We start from the raw sequence: 11,090 nt of genomic DNA, 5'->3' as shown, positions 1-11,090 counted from the left end.
CTGTCCCAGATGGCGCTCCCTGCAGGGCAGGTCACTGTCCTCCGACCTAACTTTAAGTTTTTAATTCATTTAATCTCAATGATCATTACTCACGGACACTATTATTTCTAGCATACAGAAACACAGGGATTTACACAGTAACATTGTAAATGATAGAAATGGGCTTTAGATGTAAGTATCTTGGATTGATAGAGTATACTTATACCAAGTTCACTTCATGTAGGTTTGTAGTATTTGGAAAATTATGCTTATTTCACTGTTTAATAGTGTATTAGGTTTTGAATTTCTGCAATGAATCATCACAGATTAATAGTTTTAAACACAAGTTTTCATTTGTTCTGTTGATTCATAATATTACTTTATCATCAGGATAACATTAACTGTGAGATGATGGCATCACCCAGGCTGGATCCTTCTGAAAGGTCTAAGTGGTTACTTTTTCCTCAGCATCTGGAGACTGCTTGATTTTTCTGGCTTGCTTCTTTCAGTGCAAAACTGAATCCTTCCTTTGCCTTGTTGTTTCTCATTTGGACTCTTTCTACACAGATTAAGATCAGTCCTTCTTGGACAATACAGCATTTTTAGTGTTAAAATGTTACATAAATTATATCTGCAAAACTAAGTTTTACCTTTCTAGATAATGTATTCTCCATTTCTGGGAATTGAGGCAGAAATATTGGAAGGTCTGGGAAGAAAATTTGATTCTAATTCAATGATAGTGAGTAGCATATTTTGGAAGAGGACTGGAGATTTTTATACATCAAGTAAAGAACAAACGGTATTCTTGAGACTCAAGTTTTGTAGCTTTAAATATGTCTCTCTTCATCTCATTCGTGAACTAATTTTAGTTAAGAATAACCAGTAATTTTTGACTTGTAAAATAAATGTCTATAACATTCTCCTCTTTCCCAACCTAGGCTCAGGAAACATTGAGGAAGAATGGAAAGCTCTAGCAGGAAAAGAAGAATCTTATGAAAAGGCAGGCTGTCTTCTTTCTATGACATGGCAACTGTACTCATAAAACAATGGTAATTGTAGTTACATTCACAAAACTTATAGAAGATCAAGATAGCAAAAATTCAGGCATAGATAGGAAGAATTAGAGATTTCTAAAATTTTATGGTTGTTGGGAAAGAAAAACATCATTTTTCTTTGGGGAATACAACTACTGTTATGCTGTCTATGCTCTAGTAAATAACTTCACACTCTTGCATATAAAGCAACCCTAGTTATTGAATCAGTAGGTGAAATCGGACATAGGTAATGTCCAAAAAAGGCACGACGTAACAAACGTTTGAGTAAAAATTATAAGGAGTCTCTTCTTGATATTGTAATTCTCACTATATTTGTTTTTCATCTGGTACCTCTGGAAGGTGATTTTAATAAATTATTTAAATGTCTTAGAGTTATTTTATATAGATTGTTGATTGATATTAATTTGTCAAGAAAATGTTTAATTACAAACGGTTTATGAATATGACTTAATTTAATTCCTCAGAAAAATAAATCATTAAAAGATAAGGGGATAACATTTGAAATGCGAATAAAGAAAATATCTAATGAAAAACCTATTTTGATTATTACAAAAGATAAAATCTTGATTTTATGGTAGAGGGATAGCTACTCTGATGTTTGAGAGGTATTCTAGCTCTTTTATCATTTCCTCATAAAGTCATGTATTTGTAGATGGATAAGTTGTTTCTGTCAACTGTTAGTAGATGGTTTGCTTCAATAATAGTCAAGTCGGTACACTTAGATCGGCAAACCTAAAACCTTACTCTAGAAGAAACACATGATATACTCATGAAAAATAGAAAGAATATTGAGTGAAAAATCATTTTTCAGATGTTAGAAACTAAGATTAAACTATGCTGAATAATTAAATAAAAATAAAGTGTTTATATTCTTTTTATTATAGAAGATATGTTATGGGAAAGAATTTGACACAGAAAGAAGTTTTTATTTAAAATATTTTTTATCTCACATATTTTTATTATGGTTTTCCATCTCATTCCTTCTCCCTCTCTACTTCTCATTCTCTGTCTCTCAGAAAATAATGAAAATGAAAACAAACAAACAAAACAACACTGATATAAGAATGCAAATAAAACATTTTAAAAAGTCCACAACTAGCAGGGAATAAACAGAGTCTGTTTACTGCTGGCCAACTGCTCTTGTACATGAGACTTGTTCTGAAGTCTGGTCTATATACCCAGTGAAGAAATATGATTTTCTCTTTTGACAATGTAGAGTTCTAATAGCACTAACATTTTAAGTGTACTAATATTGTGATTGGTGTGTGTGTGTGTTTGTATATAACCCAGCAAACTCCCACTCTCAATATTTTCCCCAATATGATCAGCTACTAAAATTTTCTTTTCTTTACTGATTATTTTCCTTAACCTGTGAAGATCCTTATGAAAATACATATTTTTGGATCCAGTTCTGAATCCTTCCATGAAACAAGCATCTCATTTAATTATAAATTCCTAATTTCTAAAATCTGTACTTGACCAGTGTACATACAGTTCTGTACAGTCTTGCATAGAAGTTTAGTGGAATAACAATGACAATTCCATCCAAAACTCACTGCAGTCAGTGCAGCCGAAGTGACCATTGATGTGCCTGACAATCATTTGCTTTATTGTAAAAGCCTCTCAGAACAATTCCCTGGAAGTTGTGTTACAACTGAGTCACATATAACCACCTTCTGACTTTGCAGTGAATAACATGCTACAGCCTTTTGATTGTGATTTAGCTTGATGTGTTTCAGTCATTTGTTTTTAGGCGATTTTATTGTCTTTGTGTATATTTAATTCGTAATAGGTATTTATGGATGGACAATGATATTTACCTCTCAAAAACAGTCCAAAGTATTTTCAGAACATAAATAGGTGATACAGAGAAAGATGGTAGGTAGCCATTTCATCCAATGCTACTTTCATTTTACTTTTAAATTGATGTACATTTCAGGAAATTACACTCTTGTTTTAAAAAAATCACTAAAGAAAGTTGGATGAGAACAGTGTACAACTGATATTTGGCTAATTATAAATATTTGCTGAATAGAAAATATTTCTAAAAGGAAGACAGGTTGGACACAGGCAAGGCAATTAAGTTCTCAAAGTAAAAACTTATGGGAATGCTACAATTTTAAAAAGCTTAGGGAAGCAACATAGATTAGTGGGCACTTCTAGTGACCTGAGTTTGATTATCAGAAACTACAGTGGAAGAGGATAACTGGGTCTCAGAAATTGTTTTTTGAGTCCTAGATGTGCTCTCTAATACACATGTGCCCAGTCATCCTTTCTCTTCCTCCCTCCTTCCCTCCCTCCCTCCCTCTCTCTCTCTCTCTCTCTCTCTCTCTCTCTCTCTCTCTCTCTCTCTCTCTCTCTCTCTGTCTCTGTCTCTCTCTCTCTCTTGGACACACACAGCACACAAATTATTTTAATAATAAATAAAAACTAAAATATAGTAGCCCAAGGGAAAAAAACAATACTTACAAACAAAAGATTTGGTTCAAAATACTCAGCAGGTTATGAAATATTGCAATGGCTCCTCCCTTTTGAAAATAACCCTTCTGAACACAGTTCTCCATCATAAACTTAAAGTGAAGGATCACATACAACACACAGACATTTCCTGAGTTTCCTGATGTGAAAAATCACTTGTATAAGAACAAGCCTCCTCCCTAACCACTGTGAATTAGAGGCTTAGACATTTTTATTTCCATAAAAGATAATAGCATGGATCCAAAGGGAATTTTTATGTTATAATATTTACAGCAACACTGAGAGTATTATTTAGAACTTTTCCCTAGTAGAGGTAAGTAGGTGTTAAAGTAGGGATAGGATTTAGCTTGAACATATTGATATAGTATTTGTTGCTTATATATTAAAGGGAACTTGAGCAGACTTCTGAGAGTCTTCCTTGCCAGCCAGTCTCTGCTCTTACTGTGTTTAGCTCCCAGCTTCCATCACTTCCATCAGAACTTTAGCAGGGGCTATGCAGTGTCACTAAAGTATTTTGTAAGACTATTCTCGGTCTCAGCTGCATTTTGTCTACATGGGTGAGTGGCCATGCCTCACTGGCATCATGTATACACAACACAATGCTTAGGTCAAGCATATGTTCAGTAAATTCATCAAGACGTTGCCCAATGTCTTGGAAATAAAACTGACTTCACTTGCTGTGGAAAAATTCAACACTGACAGTGGTTACAGTCTGGGGATTTTATTTGACTGGGCATGAGGTTTGTTCCTCCAATTTGAGCAAATATCAAATGTGAAACTGGTAATTATTTTCATAGTGAATAAACTCAATCAGAGAGGCTAGAATATGTGTTGAAGAACAGCATAAAAGAGATAATGGAAACTTCACTACAAAGGACATGGATATGAGAAGCACAACTGTAGATCACTTGGAAGGACACAGAGAGGGAAAAACCAAATAAGCAGACCTATAAAATTCTGGTGGGCAGAATGTCATTGTCAAACCTAGCCTCAAAATTGAATTTTTATATGGTTCTTAAAAATATTTTCTTGAGAAATCTGCCCATGGGTTTAAACATAACTCAGTCAAGATTTCCTTCCTGTTTAAATATGAAATTAAAGAAAATCAACTTTGTACTGTAAGATATAGAGCTTTCATTTTCTTTTTCTTTTTATTAGTTATTTACTTTATTTACATTTCAATGTTATCCTCTTTCCTGGTTTGCCCCCCCTGAAAGCCCCCTATCCCATCCTCCTCTGCCTGCTCACCAACCCAAACAATCCTTCTTCCCTGTCCTGCCATTCCCCTACACTAGGGCATAGAGCCTACTCAGGACCAAGAGTCTCTCCTCCCATTGATGTCCTATCAGGCCATCCTCTGCTACATATGCAGCTGGAGACATGGGTTCCTCCATGTGTACTCTTTGGTTGGTGGTTTAGTCCCTGGGAGCTCTGGGGGTACTGGTTGGTTCATATTGTTGTTCCTTCTATGGGGCTACAAGCTCCTTCAGCTCCTTCAGTTCTTTCTCTAGCTCCTTCATTGGGGACCTTGTGCTCATTCCAATGGTTGGCTGAGACCATCCACTTCTGTATTGGTCAGGCACTGGCAAAGCATCTCAGGAGACAGCTTTATCAGGGTCCTGTCAGCAAGCACTCGTTGGCATCCACAATAGTGTCTGAGTTTGGTGACAGTACATGGGATGGATTCCCAGGTGTGGCAGTCTGAAGGAAAGACCATCTATATCTTCTTTCATCACTGTGACCACAGCACTGGGACAAGTTTCAGAGCAGAGCACATTGTCTTTAACCAGCCTTACTTGATTTCCTTTACACAAATATAAGGATAGATTTGTGTCACTATATGGAACAAAATTTTCACATTTAAATATCTTTTGTTGTTTAATTGATAGCTAAATGTATTTGTTATTATTATAATTCTCGGGTCTAAGTAGAAAATTACTGGTCAAGTTCATGTAAAAGAAAACAGAAAGTGACCAGAATCCTGTTTAAACTCAATAATACAGCTTCTTTCTTCTGAGTTTGCATAATATATGTGAATCTAAATTCTATTCTTTTCATAGCTTTTGCAATAATTTAGGCTATGATACATGTTAGTGAAATCTCTTCAATTTCAATTCTGAGAAAATTATTTCTATTTCTCCGTTAATGGAAAATACTGGCATCTCTTCAGCACGTTTTTACTTTTCTAAGTAAAACAGCTTTAATACTCTTCATTTGTTGCAACACTACTTTCCTGTCTTGGCTGAGTAACAGATGAAGTCATTGCACCCAGCACTTGAGTTACTTGAGTTTTTGCATTCTCTTTTGCATTCACCACCAGAGAATGTTTTCACAAGAGATTTTTGTCCCCTGCTACATTCTAAAGTTTTCTCATATTAGTTTGTTTTCCCAATTTAATTGTTGACAGAGTATTCTCCATGAATTACATGCATCTTCACATATCTTGTGTGCTGGGGCATTGATTTACTTTATTCTTGACTATCTTTTCTAGGATGTTTGTTTCACAAATAGCATCAGAAGAGAGATAGCATCTCCCTCGGGTGAAAGAATCACACTACTTTGTAACATAATAATTATATTGCATTCTTTCATGACAAAGACAAGCTTAGAGAGCATTCTAACAGATTCCCTAAGCACTTCATTCTTTTTCTGTAATTAAATCTACAGCATGTGACACATTTTACCTGGATGCCTTTACCTTGCTCTCTGGGAGTTGGCGCTCATAGAAGAAGTACAAATTCTGATACTCTGCTGATGCAAATTTTGGTAAGAATTAATATACTTTTTGTGACTTGCCTCTCTGTATCAAAACTATAAGCTCACAAATAAACTAAATTCTCAGATACCTCTTTCTGTTGGATGTCAATTTTCCTTCAACATTCCTATTCACTTTCTTTCCTCAAAACTGAATCATCAAAGGCTACTCTGTGTACGTTGCTTTTACTTCTTCATGTCCTACTTACTCATCAACACAAGAAAATGCTACTTCTACAAGTTCATTATTGAAGTGCGTTTCCTTTTTATTACTAATTAATTAATTAATCAGATAGTGGGACTCCCCTGTGTATCTCCCCATCCTGGCATATCAGGTCTCTTGCTTGATTAGGTGAGTCCTTTCTCTTTGAGGCCAGAGGAGGCAGCCATCAAGTCTGAGCTGCATGTCCTTAATGACAAGAACTCCTTCTTCCCTTGTGAACCTAGCAATGTTATTCTCTTTAGTGTCTCTGTGGCATGTGTTTAGCTGATCATTTCTATAAAAATATAACTCTTCTTTCATTTCCCAGTTCCTTTTATGTCACAGTCTGTGGCTTCTCTTTCATTATATTTAGTAGGGTCATAATTCTAGTTCTAAAGGAAGGTAATTGAAGCTTTCTGTTGAATAATCTTTGATAACTCATTAGTAACTTAATATCTCCAGATAGACCTGTACCTCATAGTATAGTTTATTTAAGCCCCATGGCCATTCATTATATGTTGATGACTCTTGTATAAGTATCTTTGTTTTCAGCCCATCTAACACAATGTAAACAAAGACATATACTTTTGGGCTTGAATCAAATTACAACAGTTTTTAAAAGTGATTTTATAATTGGATTTATGCATAAAGGATTCCATGTACAATTATTCAACTAGCAATTAACTATAATTATTGACAACAAATTCATTTACAGGGAACATCTACAGAATTTTTGTACAGAATTGGTATCACAAGTATTTGTATAAAATGTCCTTTGCATGAAGAATTATAGGCAATCTCTAGATGACATAAGCTGTTAAGAGATGAATATTGGTACATAAAAATTCCAAGAACGGTAATGCTTAATTTTCACAAAATACATTTTTTTCAAGTTTCAACATGAAAAAATATTCTTGATATTTGAATAATTATGTTGAAAGTTTCCACAATTATAAATCAAGTTAGATTTCCATTTTTTCCAATTCAAACATTTGTGTAAATGTATTTATTCATTTACTCAAGAAAATTGATTAACATCTATAGTTAAAAAGCTTCTGTTAGAGCAATGAATACCAACATATATAGAAATGGGAAAAATATTTCCCAATTATGATTGGCAGAGGATTAGTATCAAGAATATAGAAATAATTACCTACTAAGTTTCAAGAGAACGACTCAATTTAAATGTAATATATAAATGGTCGGGGAGTTACAAGGATAAAAGAAAAATATCCAAGAAACACTAGAAATGATTAATTTCCTGATCCATCAGAAAAATTAACACTACTTTGAGATTAAAACTTACCCACTGTGACTATGACCAAGATTAATAAAACAGCTTTCAGTATATGGATAAAAATAGGAGAAAAGCGGAGCACTTACCTACTGGTAAGTTCAAGCAGGTGCAGCTTCTATGAAAATTAGTGGGTAGGTTTGCCAAAATGTTAAAATAAATTGTGTCATTATTTTATGCATCACATATCTGCTCAACCATATTTAGCAACTTAATACTAGAAATTGGAAATATTATAGGCATCCATCCACTGACAATTGGATGATAAAATGTGATATATTTACAAAACAGAGTATCACTCATCTGTTAAGAAAAATAAACAATGAAATGATGAAATTTTCAGGTAAATAGATGAAGGTAGAGACAAATATCCTGACTGAGGTAACCCAGGCTCAGAAATACAGATATTGTATATTCTATATGCAGTATTTTATTATTTATGTATGTATTTATGTATGTAAGTATGTATGTAGATTTTAACCCCTCAGTATGTGTGTTTCAATTCAAATAATGGCAGAAGTTAGGCAGGTAGTAAGGGTCCATGGGAAGTGGTTCTTTCAAGAAAGGGTAAATAGTGTTATAAAGAGATAAAGGGGAAACTGCTGTTTACTTATCTGCTCATTATTTAGAAAGTCTCTGAGAAAAAGACTGTGGCAATATCCAGGGTCACTTTAGTAAGATCTATTGGGTTAATGAATAAAATAGCTCTATATTCCTAATTCAAAGTCTTTTGAAGGGGTTATCCAAAATGTTTTTATATCAGAATACAAAAATGCCAAAATAAAGATTTAACAGTGTATTCCTGTAGAAAGAAAAGGTAATGTTAAAGTTAGAAATTAGGATGAGAAAAAAAAAGATTAAAAAAAGACCTCCACAAAAAACAAGAGGCTATTTCCATTTGTGTTTTATGTATTCTGTTGTTCATTTTCTTGATGCTTAGATTTTATTTAGTTATTGCTGTTGTTTTTTTTTTATATTCTAGCTATTGACCATTACTAAATGAAGTTAGAAAGACTAAATACAAAAACAGCTTTGTTTTCTGACAAGTCTAGATATTTCCAAAAATATTCTCTTCTCATATTCCATTTTCTTGCCTTTGCCTGCTTGAACAAGTCAGTCTTTTTTCTCAGACCTGGGACACTTTTTCTGTTGTCAAACTAACACTCTGAGGACGTTTTATCCTGTTACCAGGTTTTAAGGATTTCAGGGCCATTTGGGGACAATGGAAGCGGTCCTGAATAGTTTTCCAATCTCAGCATCTTTAGGGGAATCTCATGTCTGCAAATGGTTACATGTTCTGGTTTGGACCTCCTTGATTATGGGCATGAGTTTCTTTCTAAGGAGAGAATGGAGGTAGACACATGTTGAAATGCAGGTCTTGGAAAATAGAGTCATCGTTTGTAAGTGATCCCTCCTATACATCTCAGTGATATGATAGCTGTGTACCTTCCTGGTCACACAGGAAAAGTCTGTGTCCAAATCAGGCTTGCCAATGACAATATTGTTTTTGATGAGAGTGGAATGACTTCTGGCAGTATGTAGAATTGTCTTCTGCAAAACCACTTTAATTCCAAATATAGCATTTGAGAATATAAAATAGGATAACAGAATATGAAATTTGTTTGATTTACTCAAATACTAATGGATTTTGCACCCACTAATGTTAAGTCATTTTAAACTTCAATTAACTCATTATTTAAAAAATGATTAAAAAAATCACAACTTTCCTCCTAAACTGTTTGTCCCCAAACAAATTTTTCAATACAAATACTATGAATGAAGACAGGAGAAATAGCATTAAGTTAGTATTTGCTTGAATTTTCAAGCTTAGTTTTCAAGATTATATTCAGCAAATTTTGTTCTTTCAGTACTTGGAACCAGTCAAAACAAACAGAACACTTTACAGCCACTGTTTCAATTAACTTGACTAATTTGGGACTTAATAGATGCACTAGCTTCACAAATTGAGGTTTCTTTTCCTATAGGCATTTTGCTCTGCTTAGTCATTCAACTTATACATGTGAGAATAGCCTACTGCCAGCCTTCTCATTTTCAAATACATCTCTTGGGAGTCTGAACTCAAGCCTTCACATACATAATCCCTCATTTTTCTCTTCAAACATAAGAATGTTGGTCATGTTTTACTATTAATACAATATATGCCTACCCTCATTTGTACAGTGAAAGATATTTAAAACATCTACTAAGTATGTGCATCTCTGTACTTCTCAGAATTTGCTACAAAGATCCAAATTACTGCTTCAAAATGTCTAAGCTACACGATCAGCTTCTTTCATTCCTTGCTCCCCCAAATGAATGTCTATAATTACATCTTGTATAGGTACAGAGGACACATAACATTTACATTGTGGGTGCTATTAATATCACTAGCTACTTCTCTAACAGTAAATGGAGTTTCTGTTGTTCCTTTTACCTTATCATGACTAGTAAGGTAATTTTGATTGGCAGGAGGCACAGATAGAATGATAACAGAGAACTTACAATTCTCTGGCTTGTCTTGGAGAATCCTGAGATCATTTTTCATTGAAGAGAGGTTTGCCATTGAAGGTGAGCTTTGTAAGCCACTATAGATACATATGAGTAAATAAGGAAGTGGCTTTCATCATATACTCCTGCAAATTCATGACAACTGGGGCATATGTAAATATATAGAACTACTGTGCTGCAAAGCAGCTTTAGAAACCCCACTTTGTTACCTGTCCCCTACACTTTTAACCTCAAGTTTTGCCACTTTTAAGTAAAACCAGGCATATCAATCTGCCATTTTACATTAGTGTTTTGTGTTAACCATTTACCAATGTAGTTTGTAAGCCATGTACATGTGTCAGAGTGAAAATATACAGTCACATGACAATTTTCAGGAGCCAGTTATCTCTTCCTACCATGTGGGCTCTGGGGATTCAACTCAAACCTTCATGTTGGGCACCAAATGCAAGTACCCACTGTGACATCTCACCAGCCACATATTAATGTGGCTAATCATACATTTCAGACATATTGTTCAAATACGGTTATTTGAAATAACTCATACAGTTTTAGACTTGTCTACTGTTCTCAGAAACTTACTATAGCTTCTTCATAAAGTCATTAATTAATTTCATTCTTTGAGAATCTCATATATTTTATTATTAATGTTTTCATTCCTGTTTTCTAACTTCTCCTATAATCTACCTCATTCTCTTTCTCTGTCTCTCTGTCTAAGAAATAAATAAATAAATAAAGAGAGAGAGAGAAAGAGAGAGAGAGAGAGAGAGAGAGAGAGAGAAAGAGAGAGAGAGAGAGAGAGAGAAAGAAAGAAAGAAAGAAA

This window comes from Mus caroli, chromosome 16, assembly GCF_900094665.2.
Source record: "Mus caroli chromosome 16, CAROLI_EIJ_v1.1, whole genome shotgun sequence".
Taxonomy (NCBI): Eukaryota; Metazoa; Chordata; class Mammalia; order Rodentia; family Muridae; genus Mus; species Mus caroli.
Note: the sequence above shows the minus strand (reverse complement) of the source record.